Below are 21,602 nucleotides of genomic sequence, written 5' to 3' on the forward strand. Positions count from 1 at the left end.
ATCCACCTACAAGAAAGAAAGAAAGGAAAACAAAAATATTTGAGGAACAATAAGAAACTATCTAATTAGATTTGCACAGCCATCACCTGCTTGTACTTTAATTCCTACCATCCAAAGTTACTAGTAAAAAATAATATTCAAAATTCTATTACATTGCTGGACATAGCCAAGCCATACTCAGGTTTAGTGGACTCGGATACTGCTCAGTACTCAAGTCCAACAAGCACGAGTATCAATCTGCATGGTTAACACATATTGCGGCTATTATACCCAAGCCATACTCGAGTTTGGTGCACTCGAGTACCTCTACAGTACTCAAGTTCTAGAAACTCGAGTATGAATCTGGATGATTTTCACTCTTTTGCATATTATACCCAAGCCATACTCAAGTTTATTGGACTCAAGTACTTCTAACACAGTACTCGAGTCCTAAAAACTCAAGTACCATATGGCACACTTATTGCACACCTACTTACTGGCGCCAACCATTGTAGTAAATGCATAATGAATGGTACTCGAATTCTTTGAACTCGAGTACCTTTTAACAAAATAACCCCTCATCAACTTTAAGCTATTTTCAGTATCTCTCTCATTCCAAGTCCATGTGCGAGTCAAAAACTGGAAGCAAAAACTTTACTGTTGGGTCCCTATCTACAAGTCTACTCTTAGTGTCAGTGTCTCCATCCACCAACGTGCTGTCCATTTAACCTTTGGGCCAACCCTGTTGTGACCAGTACATAGAGGTAATAGTTAAATGCTTAGTTTTTAGATTGTGTTTAGAATATGAGATTTTTATGCATGAGTAAAATGCTTAGTTTTTAGATCGTGTTAGTATGAGATTTTTATGCATGAGTTTTGCAATATTAACTGTGTACAACTACTGATATATATATATATATATATAACTTTTTTGTCAAAATAAATGGAGCACAAATATAAAAGAATCAAGCTTGACCATATGATAGCAAATAGAGAGCATGCATAGTAAGATTATTTTGTAAGTTACACACATACACGTAGTGGTGTAAACACAATAAAATTAAGCGAATCCTTTGAAAATATTCAATCCAACAACGCCTTCAGAATAAGCAAGTGCCAGAACTAGTAAAGGTTAGTTGAATTCCCAATTAGTAACAAGTATAGTTCACATGTGCCCAGTGGCGGAGCCAGGATTTTAGTTTACAGGGGGGCAAAATCAAAAGACAATAATAACAAAATAACCTAAAATTATTAATTGATATTAATAATAAAATTATAAACAAACAATAATTGTCATACAAAGCCTATTAAAATTTAAAAAAAAAATTGTAAAATAAATAAACAATGGTAAAACATCTAATTCATAGTTATTGACAATGAATTATCAAAGTAAGAGATTAATCTATAAACATAAAGTTTAGAGATCTAATTTGATTCCTCAAAATAAATTGAGAAAATAAATTTCAACTTTTCTCTATTCTTTTAATTATTTAAAATTTTGGATTTATGGTAGAAACTCAAATTTTGAAACTATGAAGATGCAAGAGATGAAGGAGAAAAAAGTAATGGACATTTTAATGCTTTAGTACCATACAAGACATTATTGTTATTATTATGTGTAATTACAGCTCCACGGGCAAAACTTCAAACGAGAAAAGAAGTAAATTTAGGTAAGTGAAAAAAGAAAAAGATAAAAAGAGTTAATATTGGTCAAAAGTGTAATCAGATTTAACAATTTCAGCTTGGTGGCATTTATTGTGTCAGATTTTTTAAAGTGAGAGGAGTGGTTTTCGTAACACCACAAAATCTCACAATATTTTTACAATAAATTAAGGTATTATTACATCATTGGTCAGAATAAAATAAAATAAATTATTTTAAGATTTATCCCAAGAGTATTGTGAAAATATTGTGAGATTTTGTTGTATCTCTAAACTTTCTCAATTGGAAGATTTGTTATTTTATTATTTATTTCATGTGATGTTTGTATAGTTTTTTTAGGAAAACTGTTTCCTTGTTTTTCTATTCTATGCCAGAAGCTAACTCACTTTACATAAGCATATATATATAATAGACTTTTTAGGAGGAGTCAAGGGGGGCAAGTGCCCCCCTTCGCCCCCCTCTGGCTTCGCCTCTACATGTGGCTTAATTGTATAAAACTCATGGGTTGATAGATAGAGGCAATATGATATTTTGTTGACTTTCACAGTAATAAGGGTGTTCATAATAATATGAATTCATTACTTAACAAAGAAATTGGCTAAATAAAATAAAGTCGAAATGGTTGACCTTTTATTATTTTATATGTGTATAAAATATATATATATATATATATATATGGTTAAGTGCATATTATGATCGAGATTCAATTATTTATATGTCTATACGCAAAGTCGAGGAGGTTGAGTTTGAATATAAATTGTTTTTATCATACACCAAATTTATGTAACTATTTATAGATTATGACAACTTTTAATATTGTTAATAACAGGTCGGTGATGGATTTTCACTTTTTCTATGTGTACTACGATGGAGAGATGTATTATCATGAGTTGCATGGGTTGTCATACCAAGGCTCAAACCAAAAGCAAAAATGTGTTAAAGTGAAGTGTGGGATAGGCCTTATGAACTTGCAACGAAGAATATTAAAGGCGATGGGGTTAGACCGGTCTAGGCATAACATTTCCATCATGTATCGAGCACCTCAACTGGTTGTAGGCACCTAGGTTTTCTACAATTCATTACAGTTATCGGGTGGTGCCGAAAGAAAATGTGGGAAGTTGTTGAAAAAATGGTGGTGAAAGGATTCATTGCTTCAAAGCTCTATGTCATTGTTGAGCCCGACATAGTGGAGGCTGGAGAGGGTTCACAACATACTGTTTTGGATGGAACTATAGATGAGCACATTAACTCAATACCATTACAGTCTTATCAAGGGTGTGCAAAGAACACAGGAGATGGGTATGGCAGTGAACCATGGCAGACATTTCCCCAAGTGAACTCAACTGAGGAGGAGGAAAAGCCCTAGGAAGTGCATGAAGGAGAGCATTTATCTTATGATGAGCTGCATGGGGGCACATCTAAAAATGAAGATGATCACGGACTTGATGATGATGCAACCCATATTGATGTTACCAGGGATGACTTCGAGGAGTTCCTAGATACCATAGGTGAACTTGAGGATGTTGATCATATCGAAGATGTGGTTGTAGAAGAGAATAGAGACACATGCCCCGGTCCTGATCCTATGCCGGAATGGTTCACCAAAAACACTTGGGATAATATGTTTGATCCATCACCAGTTATGCAAGCGGAAGTATCAAGTTGGACGCTTGGGGAGCAGCCAATGAAAGGGATGGTATTCGCGACTAAATTGGTGGTGCGACATGCTTGACCTAGTATGCACTGCGAGAGAATTTTAGCTTCAAAACTGAGCATTCAGACTCAGAGAGGCTTATGGTGAGTTGTGAGGATGATTCCTGTCCATGGTCAGTCCGTGTGATTTGTTGCAAAGGAGACAATGTTTGGAAGATTGCAAAATGCAAGGGCCACCACACATGCGAAAAAATTCAGAATGCTCATGATGGTCGGATGATTGATTTGGTGTTCCTAGCATACGTACTTGAGCGCTATATACGAGAAGACCCTGCGTATAAGATAAAGAACTTACGCCACGTTGCTTTGGCAAACTTAAAACACGAAGTATCTCACTAGTCACTACAAGGTATTCTTTAACTTGTATTCTTTTCTCAATACAATGTAGAGACATCAGTTTTCTGTGAAGTATAAGCATGATATTTTTTCCCAAAACCCATGAATACTTTATATTATGAAAATTGAAATTGAAAAAGAAAAAGAAAAAAAGGAATAAAGAGAAAGAAATATTATCTTCATCTTATAGCCTTACAAGTCTTGATTTGTTTTCTTCAACTATAACTATTTTACTTGTATTCATTCTAATGTAATCATTATGGTTCACATACAAGGTATGGGATGCCAAACAAAAAACCGTTGCAGCTATATACGGGGATTTTAAGGAGTCTTATGCAAAGTTGCCGCGTTTTTTGGCATGACTTAAGGATGCAAGTACGGGTACAAAGTATAAGTTACTAGTGGATGATAATTATGAACAGGGAATGTGTACATTCAAGTTCGTATTTTGGTTGTTTCATCCATGTATTGTTGGGTTCAAGAAGTGTAGGCCTGTGATTAGCATTGATGCAACCCACCTCTATGGAAAATATAAAGGGAAATTGATGATTGCAATGGTGATAGATACTAATAATAAGATTTATCTACCAGCCTTCGCCATTGTCGAGAGCGAGAGCACAGAGACTTGGGGTTGGTTCTTAGCTTGTATAAGAAGGTATGTTATCGACCGGAGACACCTATGTGTCATATCTGACAGACACCATGGGATACAAGCTATCTTCAGAGACACTAATCGAGACTTTTTGCAGCCTCCCATGACAAAACATCGTTACTGCCTTCGTCATCTATGTAGTAATGTCAACTCTAGATGGAACAATGAAACTTTTAAGAATTTAGTATGGAGGGTAGCACTTGCTACCCAGGAGCGAAAGTTTAATGTCACTTTCGATTTAATTGAGAATGTCAACTGGGATACGCACCAATATCTGAAGGATGTGCCCAAAGAGAAATGGGCTCTAACTTTTGACAAGGGTTACCGTTATGGGGCAATGACTACAAACATCTCCGAGTGCTTCAATGGTGTTCTAAAGGGTGCTCGTAGCCTGCCCATTACGGCAATAGTGAAATACACATTGTTCAAATTGAATGCTTACTTCAATGATAGTCGCAATAAGAACATAGCGCAGTGGAATTTGGGAAAAAAAATGGACTAAATATGCCTTGGATATCTTCATGAGAAATAAGGCGAAGGCGGAGCATTATAGGGTGACGAGATTGAGCGTGCAACAACAATCATATCAAGTAGATACACTGCATAATCCAAGGACTGCTGGACATGGGGATCACACACATGGAGTTAATCTGCTGCAAAGAACTTGCACATGTCAAAAATGGAAACTGTACAAGATACCATGTTCACATTATTGCCGTTTGTATTAGGTATCGACATGATGCAGAGTAGTACATTGACCTATGCTATAGCGTGGACGCACTATTCCGGAGCTATGCTCCCGTTTTCCCTGTGTTGAAAGATAGATTATCATGGCCAGATCCTAAAGAAACTCGAAAGGTCCTCCCTAACCCCCGATTAATTTGAGAGAAAGGTCGCCCTATCTCAACACGAATCAAGAATGAGATGGACGAGGGCGGGAAACGGTCGAGAACCACACCATTGAAGGAGGGGGGGAGGAAGGTGCAATGCAGGTTGTGTGACCAAGAGGGGCATAACTGAAGAACATGCCCTAAGCGGAACAAGGTACCGACGAGTGGTGGTCTCACAGACTAGGTGTGCTAAGTTTGAACCGTGGCATCCTTTTAAATGCAACTTGAAACAAAAGGCATGATATATGCCATTAAATCAAAATGCATGCTATATGCCATTCAATTATGTATTTTTAAAACTTAAGAAAAATTGGATAAAATTTTAAGGACCAAATATGGCATTTATACTATAAGCTACTTTCCCTATAGGATGCATACAAAAAGTTATTAGCATTGCCATTTGGAGTATTAGAAGGAAAATAAATAAATAATAGTCTTTGAGATATCTTTTTTTCTCAATGAATTATTAAGCATATTCTTTTCTTTAAATTTTCCAAGAAGCAAAAAGACTTTTACACAAGAAAGCAAGATTTGTTCACGTTTAGTATATTTCATACTTATGTATGCAGAAGCCAAAACAGAAGTCACCTTTGGTACAAACAACTTGAAATTAATTATTTAAACATTGTGTTAATGATGCATGGTTTTTCTGCTTCTGTTTAGTGCAAAGAATTATTGCCAGTCTGTTTACTACTTATGACAAACTCCTGGAAATGATTTTCCTTTTTGATATTACACAACAATGATGGATGATGGAATATGGACCTTTGTGGCCTCACAAAGTTAAACACTATATTTTATACTCTTAGTGGTTGGTAGGTTTGGGATATAAAACTCATGATATTAAAGCTGTTCCTTTCTTTGTCTATTAGTCAATGTTCCTCATTGGTTCACCTAAGATTAAACAATGCATTTTATCATCAACGAGTCTCAACTCTTCCTTCTTTGGAGTCCCTAAAAGAGGTAATTTTCTCTTAGTAATTTTCTTTCTCATTAAATTTTTTACTAGTGCTTCTATCTGTCACCTATAGTTTGTTACCTTTTGTTTTACATTTCTCAATCCTCATTAATGTGCTTAATTAACTTTGGCCTTTTTCAGCATTCACCTTCTAAGAATCAACCATCAAAATTTGTACCAGGAGAATTTTCTTTTTCTGGTCCTTCAAGCCTGCAAAATCTATCAATTATAGGGTTCTGATGGGATTTCATCAATTGTTTCCTTTTTCGTATTCTAAAAGCATTGTTACGAGATGTAATACTTTTCATCAATATACTAGTATGTAAAATTTTTCCATTTTTTTAATGCTGATCATAGAAGTTCTGACTTCTGACTTGTTCTAAACATTGCTATGATATGATCGGTTTTTAAATCTTAATTTACTATTGTTTGTATGGAAAGAAACTTATGCATTAATTGTTAAAAAAAGTGTTCTAAGCTTTTGAGTGAGGTTGCTTATAAGTGATTATGGTATTTTCTTTATGGACTCTTAACAATCTCCTTTCAATTCTTTATTTTGCTTTCACAATTCATCATTGAAGTTGTAGTAGATATGCTAAATCTGCCACATTTTTACTGTTCATTCATACATGCAGTAGGTGTAATGCAGAAATGCGTAAGGGTTTCTTTTGCTGTGTATTAGTTGTATAGTAATAGTACACTTCCTGGTAATTCTTGATAGAGCTGCTGTGTAGCTGTACAATAAGTAAGCTAGTCTTGATGGCATATACTACTTTAAGTTAAGTTAAGCATTCAAAACATCAACTGTCCATTATTTTAATATCAACTGTCATCGTGGATTCTTCGAAAGTAGAGGAATTCACTGAAGTTTTATCCAAGCTTATTAGATCTCTTCCATATGATACACCTGGACAGACCTTCATGGCGTTTAAGAAGCTAGAGGGAGTCCCAACTATGGGCAAATTTTCAAATATGTTAAAATTCATTGTTAAAGAGGTATAAGTACTCCCATTACTCATGGAGATGCTTGGCGTCTCTCTCCCTCTCTTGGTGCTTTAAAAAATATTATTGTTGCCTCTAAAATTAAGTCTGATATTTATTATCTAGTAACATCATATTGGTTTTATTTTCTTTCCATGTAGAATTTATGAGCTTTATGTGCTAATTTCATTTAGGCAAAAACATAGAAAACGATCTCATAAATTTTGCTTTCTGAAGACTCAAGAAGCTTATTTTCTAGTGGTTGTTGATAGCTGTAGATCTTTAGTCTCAGTATCTTACTTTGTTTGGTTAAAACAACAACTTGTGCAGTGTCTGAGGTTGATTCCATGCATAGATTCTTTAAGTTATCATGATCAATCATGAACATATATGGAAAATTTATGTCAATCATGAACATATCATAGTTGTTTTATTAACTTATGCATTTGGCGATACTATTAGGTTGATCCAACCACTGGTGAGACAGAGGATGATGGTGTTGAAGATGAATACTAGCTAGAGGACCTGCATGTTGTAGTAGCTGATTACATGTTGAAAGTGGGGGTCTCCAATTTCAGAAATGCATGGGAAAGCATGGGTGATGACTACAAATTGATAATGTTGTTCACGAATAATTGTATCATGCCAAGTTCAAATCGATGGATTAAAGAATTTTGCTACAAATGACTTTTATACCTTTTAGTATTAATTTGAAGTTAGTTGTACCAACTTTGAAATTGTTTGTTGCAAATCTGCAATTGTTAAAATGGTGGTCGCTTTGATTGTTTCAATATAAGCCATCTTTAGTTATGGAGGAAACCTTGTGCATTGTTTCATGGGTTTTGGCAGTGTCTTGTGACTCTTGTCCATTTGCATGAAGTTCTGGCTTTATTCACCAAAATCAACTTATCAAACAAAAAAAAAATGTTCACTGAAAAATCAAATGGATGTAAAGATTTTAAGAGTACAGCAATAAGCAAGAACTTCATGCAAATGGACGTAAAAATCAAATGGACGTAAAGATTTTAAGTGCATGATTTTTACACTCCAGAAATTAGGGCCACATACAAATTGATACTTGAGTTTAATGCACTCGGGTACTGCTAACATAGTACTCAAGTTTAATGGACTCGAGTATCAATTGGCATGATGGGCATGATTTTGCACTCCAAGGGCCAATACAGATTGATACCCGAGTTTAATGGATTCGGATACTGCTAACACAGTACTCGAGTTTCATGGACTCGAGTATCAATGGGCATGATTGCACTCAAGAAATTGGGGCCAATACAAATTGATACCTGAGTTTAGTGGACTTGGGTACCACACTATACAATACTCGAGTCCAAGAAACTTGAGTACCAAGTGGAATTTTGAAATACCTAGATGCCATGTTAGACGTGCCACGGTGGAATAGAAAATAGGGAACTCGAGTTTAGTGAACTCGAGTACTTAAAAAAGTGGTAAATCCCCATTTAGTTCCAAAGCCGTGTTTTTTTGCTACAAATTTTATGAAAGGGTGGTATTTGGCCATTTTCACCAATTATTATTTGCTGTAAGAGTTGAGTGGCTATATGTTATAGGGTGTGTGTGCCTATGTGGGCAGTAAAAGACTAAAGGGTAAAGACAAATATAAGTGCATAGATAATTACACTTTGATATATAATAAATAACACTATGTGAGGGTTTGGATACACGTTTGTGTTTAACGTTTGCGTTTTCTGGCTTTTTTTTTTTTTTTTTTCCCTAATGCGTGAACAGTAACATCACATGGATTCATTATGCAGGAGACAAAATGCACTGTTCACGCACTATTCATGGGCCCCACGGCACTATTCACACATTAAAAAATTATTTTATTATAGTGTTTTCAGTTTTCAGTTTCAACAAAAATAAGTTGTATCCAAACGGACCCTATGTAAGAAAATTAGACAAGTCGTCATGGGAACTGGGTACGGTACAGTGAGTAGTGATAGATAAAATTTTTTGATTAAATTATTAAGTTGAATTCTTAAATCTTAATAAATTAATGCTATGGACAAAAGAAAAGTTCTTCTTAATAAATTACAAAGACCACTAAGTTGAGTTGAATTGTTAAATAAACTAAATATATATTTGTTATTGAATTGTTGAGTTGAATCATGTAAAAGCATTTCCGGAAAGGAAAATGTTTTCATGTATTTGGTTGCATTTCAAAAAATTTTCCGAAAAATATTTTCTGGTGTTTGGAGAAGAAGAAGGAAAAGACAAACCCAGACAAACCCAGAAGAAGGAGAAGACGGTGCGATAATATTTTCCGGAAATGCTATTTTCCGGAAAGGAAAATGTATTCATGTGTTTGGTTGCATTTCAAAAAATTTTCCGAAAAATATTTTCTGGTGTTTGGAGAAGAAGAAGGAAAAGACAAGCCCAGACAAACCCAAAAGAAGGAGAAGACGGCGCGATCTCGATCTTCGCGAGATCGCACCACTCATCGATCGACGAGTGGTGCGATCGCGCCGTCAATCGCGATCTATCGCACTGCTCGTCGATCGACGAGCGGCGACGATCAACGATCGCGATCGACGAAAGGCACGATCGATGAGCGCGCTCATTGGACGATCGCACCGCTCGTCGATCGCGCCTCTCATCAGACGATCGCACCGCTCGTCGATTGACGAGCGGCGCGATCGACAATCGGTGCTCTCCGATTTGGGCTCTCTCTTCTCTCTCTCTCTCTCTCTCTCTCTCCGGAAATGATTTGTAGTGAAAATGAGGGTGTAAAATCATTTCCGGGTCAAAGGTGAAAATTTCGGTCAACAGGAAGCCATTGTCCGGAAAATGAAATTTACCATTACTACCAAACACCTAGGTTTGGGGGAAAATGATTTCCTGAAATCATTTTCCCCCAAAACAAACGCACCCTAACATACAACAATTTCAAAATATAAAAACTTGTAAAAGGAAATTGTAAATTCTTTTATACTTGCATCTTTTTTGTCAATATATGAGATTTTCTTTTTATTAGATTTTGTATAATTTTCAACACCTCTTCTCCCTTGTCCATCGGTGAGTGATTTCTCTAAGTTTCTTATTGGCCATTTTGAAAAAAATTTGGAGCCGCAGTTGGATTTTTTTTACACTTGGAGCCGCAGTTGGATTTCTCTAAGTGAAAATAATTACACTTGGATTTTTTTTTTTTTTTATTAATTTATCAATTGAGAAATTAGAAAGTGTAGAAAAAGAATAAAAAATCCTCTGGTGTCATTGCCACTGCACAACAACAAGGGTAAAAATAAGGTCTCTGTTTCAACCATTCCAAACAGAATATGAGTGAGAAGAATTATTACAGTAAAGAAAACTACCAATATTACACGAACATTTAGAAAGAGCATGAACCACAAAATTTAGATCCCTTTTGACCCAACTAAATGAACAATGAGAGAAAAAATACATTGAATTCTAAAATATTCTGCAGAACATTTACAATAGACCAGTGAGAGTGTGGGACACTCTTTTTTGGATCATTGATGGCATCAAAGTAGATTTGAGTGTCCCCTTCTAGATAATGTCATTGAATTATTCTGGAATGAGCCACTGCAAAGCCCTTTTGTATAGTTCCCTATTAGGGCAATACAATATGGCACTTGATTTTTCGCGGTTCTCTTGGCCTGTCAATGTCCTGAAGTTTTAAGGCCTAAAAAACCTTGTTTTATTTTTTGGGCCATTCTTACTTCCCAGAATATTTCCAAGCCCAGTTGGAACTCGGTTTTGACTCAGAAGTCAGAAGTTCAAGCAAATCAACCCGAATGACAAATTCAGAAATTGAAGTCTTGTATAGGCAGAGTTGCTCATTCCACAGACAAGGATGCACAGATCTTGATCATGCATTCTGCAGATGGTTTGAGTGTGGGACTTCTGGGAATATATTTACCTATGGACTATTTCACCTAGTTACCACAAATATTATATTCCAATTGCATGATATATGATCTAATTAGGACTGGACCAGATTGTGTCCATTTTTCTTTTCTCAAATAAGTACACATTCATGTTTAATATGGCGAAAAGAAAAGCTTATTTAACAAACTTTCCATACATGTTGACAATTACTTGATTCGAAAAATAACCCAAAAACATGTTGAGGAAAATACAGTAAAAAAAGAGGGAAGAAAATCTACACTTTCTGTGAATATTTCGTGCACAAAAATTTACAAATATGTATCTCTATCTCACACCTCAAGTACTCCTCAAGCAAAGGCACCCCAAAAAAAAAAGGAAAAGGAAATGGCACAATTACAACTAAACATAAACTCAGAACTAAATCATGTAGAATTATTACATAACCGAAACTGGTAAGATCACCTCGGGCGAGGCATGAATAGAAGAACTACTTGCAGAAGAGTCGCGGTTCTCATATGCTGATGCTTTTTTCTTGATAAACTCTATGCAATCCGCGACAGCTTCGCTGTGGTGAGGGTCATTGGGGTAGTGAAAACTTTGAATATTGTCTGTGGATCCACTAGTGTTGTTTGTGTCCTTGGACATTGCAGACAACATGATCAAGCGAAACACAGCCTCGCGAAAACGCTCCAGCAAGGTCACTGGTGATAAGCTCTTGCTCTTGTTGGTGCAGTTGTTATTGCCTCTCTGCAGCCTTGGGATGCATAGGCTGGTCTTCAATTTTTTGGGGCTTGCTTTAGTTTTCTGATTCTCCATCTTTGCTTTGGTCTGGTTAATGTTGGCTAACATGGGGTGGAACATTCTTTATATGAGAATCCAATAAATAAGACAAGATTATATGTTATAATATATGGGTCGTACTTTGAATGTGGGACTTGAAGTTGGCTGGTCAGTTGCTACCACATGCGCATGGTAACCGAGCCTTCAAGGATCCGGTAAAATAATGCTAACAGCCATATAATAAGGCAAATATTAATAATGTCGTGTTAATTTAAACTGTAATGGAACCTAGAACCTGCAAAAATAATCATAAATCTCAGAAATTTTGCTGGAAATGCTCCGAATCAGTAATTAGTCAACACTAATCAGAATAAGGCTATTAAGAAATAAAGAAAGTTAGGCAATTCGTTTGTTTCAGAATGTCTTTGGACAACTCAATTTTCTAAAAAAATATGCGTTCTCAAAATTTATATGTAAATAATGAAAAAGTCTATGGACACAACTTTTGTACCATAACTTTAATGTAGTCAACTATGAGCGGTAGCTATCGATAATTGACGACATTAGAGTTAAGACAAAAGTTACGGCATGAATGTTGCATGGGCGGCACTAGCCATGGTCCAGGGGGTTCAAATGAACCCCCTAACTTGGCAAGAAAGAATATATAATATATAATATATTTATTTTATTTTGACCCTCTAAAATAAAATTTTGAACAATTTAACCCTTTTGTTTTTTTAATCACAACTAAAATAACCTTAAATATAATCCTTTTACCAATATTTTGGCATTTTTAAACCAAAAAAAGAGAGTCCAACAACAAGTTAATTTAATCTAAAACCTTAAAAATAAAAATTAGTAACTGAATCTGAAGTGCTTTTAATTTGTTATTTGTTGAGTAGGGATTAGGGGCGTGGGACAGGCCAAGAGTGATTGAATGAAGACAAAAACAAATGTTAACACAACAAAAATTTTCTCAACATCTATTTGGGAATAGTTTATCTAACTTTTTGCTTAAAATAGAAAATCATATAAGACCCGCAAATAGTAGGAAAAAAGATGAAGTAATAAGTTGGTTTACAATCACAACCCAAACACACTTAATAGTTGGTTTACAATCACAACCCAAACACACTTAATATGGTTACAAAGAACAATAGCTGTCAAAGTTGAGTTGAATTGTTAAATATAAGAATTGTAAAGAGTTAAAACAAACTAATAGATAGAAGTATTCTGAGCAATAATAATTAAAGTTCACTTAGCAATAATAATTAATAATTTTATTTTATTTGAAAACTATGGATGATTTTCAAGATTTCATCTTAGCAATAATAATTACTATGTTCATTGTATTATGAAACTATATGCCAAATGAACTAATAGTTTATATTTTATTTTCTTGCTAGAATTATGGACAAATTTGTAATAAAGAAACATTGTAGATCACAAGATTCATTTTCTATCTAAGATTTATCTTCTTATTGAACTTCTTAGAAAAAAATCTTCGAGCCGCCACTGGAACGTTGTGAGTCTGGTGACCCTAGAAGAATTCATAAGGAATTATGGGCTTCCAAATCCTTCCCATCTAACTCGATTTGATGTGAATAGGATCCTTTCTATTTTATCCATTTACAATGAAGATTGTAATTGTCATTTTCCAAAAAAAGATAGAAGTGTACAGCAATTTTAAATGATGTGTAACAGTCTCTCTGTGTCTTTTTTTTTGTGTGTGGGGGGGGGGGGGGGGGGGGAAGTCTCTCTATGTCTTATAGTGCACACATATATAATGATAAATATTCAATTTCGTCATGTTATGGACTAACCTTATTCGAACAGGCGAAATATAGGCTTAGCTTCTCCTTACAATACACGCAAATTGCTTGGCACCTTCTTTCTATCCCTTTTATCCGGTATTATTAGCAAATGATCTCTTTGCCTTTCACGTTAGTGCATGTATAGCTAATATATATTATATTATTTAAGTTTAATTATATTATTAATTTTATACGGGAAACGTTAATGGTTTAAGAAATATTTTTAAAATTTTTATGAGGAAAAAAGACAATTAATCTTTTAATAGTTTTTTTATGTTCTCCATGAAAATGGTTGCAAAACTTTTTTTAAATAATTAACAATTACTTTGAGAGCACTCGTTAATATGACCAAGGTTGTCAAAATCAGGATCCTACGTAAGATCGTTGAAAGTAGGTGGGATCGGATCGTGAATCGTAAGATCCTAAATATTTTTAGATTTAAAGCAAAAAACGCATTGATAATGACTTTGTATGTTGAATAATCACATAAATTATAAATTCATCCATAAAAAAAATAAATAAAAATAAATAAATAAAACTAAGATTTGCGTCATATGATGTAATTTGCATGTCATACATTGCTAAATCTATACTAACGAAACAAATATATTTAAGTTTTGACCCAATGTTTCTAAAAAGTTCAATAAATGTTTAATTACTTTGTATGTTGAATAATCACGTAAATTATAAATTCATCCATAAAAAAAATTAAAAAAAAAAAAAAAACTATGATTTGCGTCATATGATGTAATTTGCATATCATACATTGCTAAATCTGTACTAACGAAACAAATATATTTAAGTTTTGACCCAATGTTTCTAAAAAGTTCATTAAATGTTTAATTAGCAACCAAATACCAAAATATTTATCAAAACATATGGAAAATATTTTCCAAGTTCTAAGTTCCAAGTTTGAAATCCAAAATAAATTAGCAAATGGAAACTAGCTAACTACAATATGAAATCCAAAAGTAAGATGAATATTAAGGTGAAGTGAATATTTAATTATTCTCATTCTAAGGTTCCTATAACTACCGTCCTAAATTCCTAATCATCATCATCCATTTCATCATCTATGTAGACATTATATATTTGTATACAAGAGCAGCAAAAGACATCAAGATACAATTTCACACTCAACTATTCAAGTTATACCACTCAACAACAATTAAAAAGTATGCTAAAAAAAAATCAATCAATCAATATACAAATACAAGCATAGCTGATAAAATTATATTATAAAAAATATTTTAGTAATATTATAACACAAATTAGTATATTGATCAAACAAATTTAATGACATTATAGCTTAAAAGACAGCAAAGCCAACATCAAATTCTTCATATAGAAATGATGAAGCATTCCTTCATTTTGATTACAAGTGAACTAGAAACTAGAAAACATTTGCTTAGGTTAACATAATTTTTAAAAATAAAAATAAAAAGTCATACCATCACAACATGAAAAAATAAAAACTTCAAAGTTTTATCAAAACCAAAAAATTATCCCATAAAAAATAAAAATAAAAAACCAAAAATTTATGTTTTTGGTAGGATCGGTAGGATCCTATACGATCCTACGCGATCCTACGTATGATCCTACCATTTTTACGATCCTAGTGCGATCCTAAACGTTTTGGTGAGATGAGATCGTAAAATCGTGCGATCTTACGATCCAAATCACGATTTTGACAATTATGAATATGACCCTAATTTATATTACTGTCATATTTGTAATTGATATTTTTGATAGCTTTTTATATTCTCCATTAAAGTAGTGACAAAAATTTCTTAAAATGATTAATAATTGTCCTAAGAACACTCGTTAACATGAACTTAATTTATATTACTATTATATATGCAATTGAAATAGTTCCACAGCCTTATACAGATATCGATTATCAAAATTATGATCTAGCTTTGGCTTATATCATCATAATTATTCATAAGCATTCTGGGCTTACCAATGTCCATGTGCATGAATATCAACAAAGTTTACTTACATTCCTATAAAGTATGAATGATACCTGGAGTGCTGTGGAGAGTTTGACCGTTGTGAATTTGGTTTTATGTTTCCGGCTGGAAATAACAAATGGTAAGGCTAGCCTTAGTTACGTTTTGCAAAACATACTTCTAGACTATGGTCCTCTACACTAATCTTATAAGCTTGCCTAAGACTTGGTCCTCAACATTATATATCTTTTATTTCAAAAAATTACCATTTCAAAATTTATTATTTTAATTGAAAACAAAGAACTAATAAGAAAAACTTTCTTGATGTGCTTACTTCATAAGCAAGACAAATATACGAAAATTCAGCTATTATCCAAGTCATTTATGTACTTTTCTCATATTAATTTATGGCATTTTTTTCCATTGGTAAGAGCAGGGAAAATTGTGAATTCTCTGATTGTTGAAAATGACAAACTAAGTTTAAAGAGAAACTGCAAGTGAAGACATATCCATGTAAATTATTGTACTTTCCTGATGATATTCCTCCAAATTTAAGCAGAAAAATTAAATTGTAACAATTCCATTGCTGACTAAGAGGCATTACTTAACAGGGGGAAAAATGACAAGGAAGAAGTGTTCAACTCAACAAATAGTTCTAATTTATAAGCATGTGAGAATTAGACTTTGGCATAATTATATGATGGGTCATTAATAAATTCAATTATATGACTTATAAATTGATTAATTTAATTATATGGTTAAATTTAGTTGAGAAACCTATTATTCGGCACCTAAATAACTATACATATGATTTATTTTGGTGTATCTAAAAGTCTCCAAAAAAAAACTCTAAAAAGAATAAAGATATTAGTCAAAAAAGTCCAATTAAACTGACGAATTTTGGTGCGCACCTTCTATGCAGAGAGATCATGATTCATGATGGTACAAAATTGACAACGAATCTGCTAGGCGTGAAAAAACAAAAACAATAAGTTTTGACGAATTGAAACACAAAAAACTGCAGAGAGAGATGAAGAAATTATATTCTTATTTCAATGAAATGTGTAAACTACATTCAGTACCAAATTTAAAAAGAAAGAAAACAAATGTGAAACAAAATAAGGAAAAAAAATTAACAAACAAACCATGATTTATTTTAGCAACCACCATCACCCTGGTGATATACCACAGACAACAACACTTTGTCACCCCTAGTCCTAGAGACAGAAGTCCTTCCGCACAAATATCCTCCAATATAGAAGACCATTCACCATCCTGATCACGTGGTCAAGGAATGAAACGTTGTATATCATCATTTTAATTTTCTTTTCTTTTTTTTCTCTCTTTTGCTTTTGAACATGCTAGAAATTGGTTGCATAAGTTGGGTTTATATAGGCTTCAGCAAATGTGAGAATATTTATTACTCAAATTTTCAAATATTACAATTCATATTATGACAACCAATATTATGCTATATTGCTATGATATTGTTTCCATACTAAGCAAACGTAGGGAGTACACAAACCTTTAGCATTCACAATGTCCTTCTATATATTGTAGGTGCAATATGAACGTGAATTTCACTTTTTTTTTTTTTTTTAATTTATAAAATAGCAAATAAGCAAATATAACAATTATATTCACAGTTGGCTTTTTTATTCTAGAAAACTAATTGCAAATGTGTCCAAGGTTCCTTTGTATTTATAATTGTCCCCGATTTTTCATGTAAAAATCTTGCCAATTCAAGCAAAACCCCGTGAACAAGTAACAAAAGCTTCTAATTAGGACCTACTAGATATTAGGACAGAGATGCCAATATACCTTCAAGTTCCAATCACCGCCAGTGATTTTTTTTTTGGCTATTATTAGAAAATTTTAATTACAATTTTCCCAATTGCTGTAAATTTCGTAGGCCACTAAATAGAAATTAATATTGTCAGACTATAAAAATTAAAGGCCATGAATGCTTGGCATCTCAAAAATTCAGAAGAGAAGTATTAGGAAAAATCCTGAAGTCCATTACATGCCTAAACTCATACTCTTATATGTTATCAATTTTAAATGATTGATTCATTTGTTTTTACAATTTATGTGAATTTTTGTTGCTTTTAGTTAACAGAGAATCTTTGAGGATATGTATTGAAACAATTTAAATTTTTGATGGTTTTAATTTTTTTTTTTTTTTAACTTTTAAAATACTCCCATGCATTAAAATGATTTAAAAATTTGATGGTCTTAATAAAAATGATATGTACACTAAGAAAATATTGAATAATATAATAATTAAATTGAATAATAAAAACAAAAGAACAAAGATTACTTCAAGATACATGGTGAAAAGCACATTGTATAAGACCAAATTTTATTTTTAAAAATTACAATATATTATAAAATGATATAAACAAATAATGAAATATTTTGGAATTTCTTGAAACTTTTAATAATTGAATTTTAATTGAGATAGTATTTTAATTCTCTAAAACTTCAATAATAATAATAATATACCACTGAGGGTAAAATACCTTAATAATCTCCATTGGACTTATAATGAGTAACATGACGAAATTATGTCATACTGTAACACTTTTACAGAAAATTACATAGTGCAAGCACAACGTGTAAGACTTGAATTTTCTTATTAAAATAAAAAATTTATGGTAAAATATTAAAATGGTATAAAATAGTTTATAAAACTTCTTTTAAATGTTATAAACTCTTGCCAGTAAAATTTTAATAAGAATAGTATTTTTATTTTTATTTTTTTGAAATTTTGACATTAGAATTTTAGTTAGTAACTATGTTAATTATTTAATGTACTTATATGCTTTACATGACATAAGGGGTAAAAAAGAGAGAACAAAATGAAATGGTGTCTACTTGGTGCAATCACAAATGGTAGGACATAATTTTTATTACATCATACATGATATGATATGATATGATATGATTTAAACATGAACTTATATAGTATTTTATTTAATTTTGAATATATTTTCTTTGACACTAAGTGTGTGAAGGAGATTCGATTCTAGATGCTACACTTACTCTTACAATTTTAGAATTTAAATTGAAAAGACTCCAAACTGGGAGGAATTATGTAGTTTTCCAGAGTCTTTGATGAAGTTATAAAGGGTAGTTACTTGACGCAAGAAGAATATAACCACTTGTCACAAAGAGAAAATAAGTAAATAACCACTTGATTGCAACCATGACTTCAAGTACAAGTAGTATGATGCACAGATTAATTATAAATTATTATATAAATTTTATTTTTTATAAGTTGGTAGGTTCAATAATGTGAAAATGGGGTTTCAAACCTTGATTTTCCTTATAAATGATAATAATCAATATTACTGAGCTATCTTACCAAGAGTTATATATAAATTATATTAAAAAAAAAAAAAAAAAACTATTGTACTAAGAGTCCGTTTGGGTACAGTTTATTTAGTTAAAATTGAATTTTTTTACTGAAAATACTGTAAATAAAGATAAAAAGAAGCTGAAATAGTTCCAGAAAGTGCAATGAGACTCATAAATAATAGTAAAAATAAGCTGAAAAATAACATAAATAAGTTAAACAATAAAAAAGCTAGTTTTTTAAGCTAATACCAATGTAATCTAAGTGTGCGTTTGGATATCGTTTATTTTACTGAAAACTGAAAACAATAAAATATTAATTTTCAATTACTGTTCATTAATGAACAATGCAAGAGGTGCTAGACTTAAAAAACAAAAAGAAAAAAAAAAAAAAAAAAAAAACGCAAACATGATGAACGCAGATGCCAATCCAAACAGAGCTTAAGGGCTCGTTTGGTACGTGTGTTTAAATAACAATTTTCAATTTTTTTAGAAATACGTGTGAGTGAAAAGTGTGTGAAAATACGTGTAATATTGTTTAAAAACTGAAAACATGTGTTTGAACTCCTGTACCAAACAGGGCAGTTTGTCAATGTTGTACTATGGCTCACATGGTTATACGTGCAATTGTGCATGGTTAATTATTTGACGGAAATCACATTTTCGTCTCTACATTTTCAGGCGATTCCCACTTTGATTCCTAGATTTTATTTTTACCGTTTTTAGTCCCTATCCTGAAAAATGTTTCCCGTTTTGGTTCCTGCCGTTACATCAGAGACGGAAAATGCACACGTGGCAAACAGCAGAATTAAAAAAAATATTAAAAATATTTTATTTTATTTTAAAATAAAATTTTAGTTGTCAATAATTTTAAAATAAAAATATTAAAAATTTTAGTTAAAAATAATTGTTTTTCATGTTCTTCCCCCAAGAACATGGTTGCCCAACAAATAAAAAATTCAAGATTTTCTTCTCTTTTATTTCATTTTCTTAGCATCTAAACAAGCAAAAACATATAAAAAATCATGATCAAACTCAAATACTCTAACACAATCAACTAACAAAACCCAAAACACAACATTCACTCTCTTTCACAGGAGGTGGAGCCGGTTCAAACATCTTTTGTTGCATAGCCAGAGAAAGAGAAGAATACAAAGGCACTACTTTAACAGGTCCCACGCCAATTCAAAGAAGCCCCAGCCATCGTACACATCCCAGCACCATTGAAACAACCAACCCACACCGATTCAAAGAAGCTCCAGCCACTAAAACAACATAGCACCACTAAAAACCCACACCAATTCAAAGTCAAACAAGCCCCAACCACCGAAACTAACCCAGCAACACCGAAATCAAGCTAAACCACACCGATTCAAACCAACCCACCATCAATTCAAGCAAGTCCCAGCCACCGAAACCAACTCAGCACCATCGAAATCAAGCTAGACCACCACTGATTCAAACCCAAAATCACGGAATCAACATCTATTGAAAGCCACAATTTCAAACCCAAAACACAACAAATCGGAACCAAAGCAACCCACAACAGTAAATAAACCGCTGTCTACCAGATTCAAACCCACGACGGTGAGGGTGATGGTGATTTATGAGAGAGAGAGAGAGAGAGAAAGCCTCCCAGGAACTTTCATAAGTGGCACATCAAAATAACTCTGAAATTTTTCAGCCTCAAGAGTAGCACTCATTACAACTAGTTTCAGATCAAGTCTATTTGTCAACACTTGCTTCAGAGTCCAAACAGAACATCAGTTGCCAACGTTCTTTCTGAGATTTGATCTTCTCTCTCTCAACCCAGATGGTCACCGTGGTTTGATCTGACTAGCTCATAATTGTGTTTTGGTGTATTTTATCGATGAGGATTGGCTTTGAGTGTTGGTATTTTATTTTTGATCTACCCATGTATTTTTTTTTCTGGGCAATCATGTTCTTGGGGGAAGAACATGAAGAACTTATTTTTAACTAAAATTTTATTTTATTTTATTTTATTTTAAAATAAAATATTTTTAATATTTTTTTAATTCTGTCGTTTGCCACGTGTGCATTTTCTGTCTCTGATGTAACGGCAGGGACCAAAATGGGAAGCGTTTTTAAGGATAGGGACTAAAAGCGATAAAAATAAAATCTAGGGACCAAAGTAGGAATCGCCTGAAAATATAGGGACGAAAATGTGATTTCCGCCTAATTATTTTTAATGCACTAATTTTTGCTTTAACCAAATTATTCAGTGGATTCCAATTAGCTCAACTGGTAAAGTCTTTGATGGTTGTATAAGAGATTTGGGGTTCAATCCCCGCCTACACCAAAAACTGATTGGTGTCTTGGTCTGATGATAATGAGCTATCATTAGGAGCGGACGCCATAGGTTGAAACTCTCTCAAAAAAAAAAAAAAAAACCAAATTATTCAATTCCGCGGACTTACCGACCATTAAAAAAAAAAACTAGTTATCATTTTTCTCCGCGTGTTGTACTTGTATCCAAAAAAAAATAAAAAATCTCTCAGGGTTCGTTTGGATAGAACTTATTTTGCTGAAACTGAAAACTGAAAATACTGTAGCAAAATAATTTTTAAATGTGTAAACAGTGTCGTGAGACCCATTTTTAATGAAAAAGTGACTGAAAATTGGAGT

This window comes from Quercus lobata, chromosome 6 (genome assembly GCF_001633185.2).
Source record: "Quercus lobata isolate SW786 chromosome 6, ValleyOak3.0 Primary Assembly, whole genome shotgun sequence".
Lineage (NCBI taxonomy): Eukaryota > Viridiplantae > Streptophyta > Magnoliopsida > Fagales > Fagaceae > Quercus > Quercus lobata.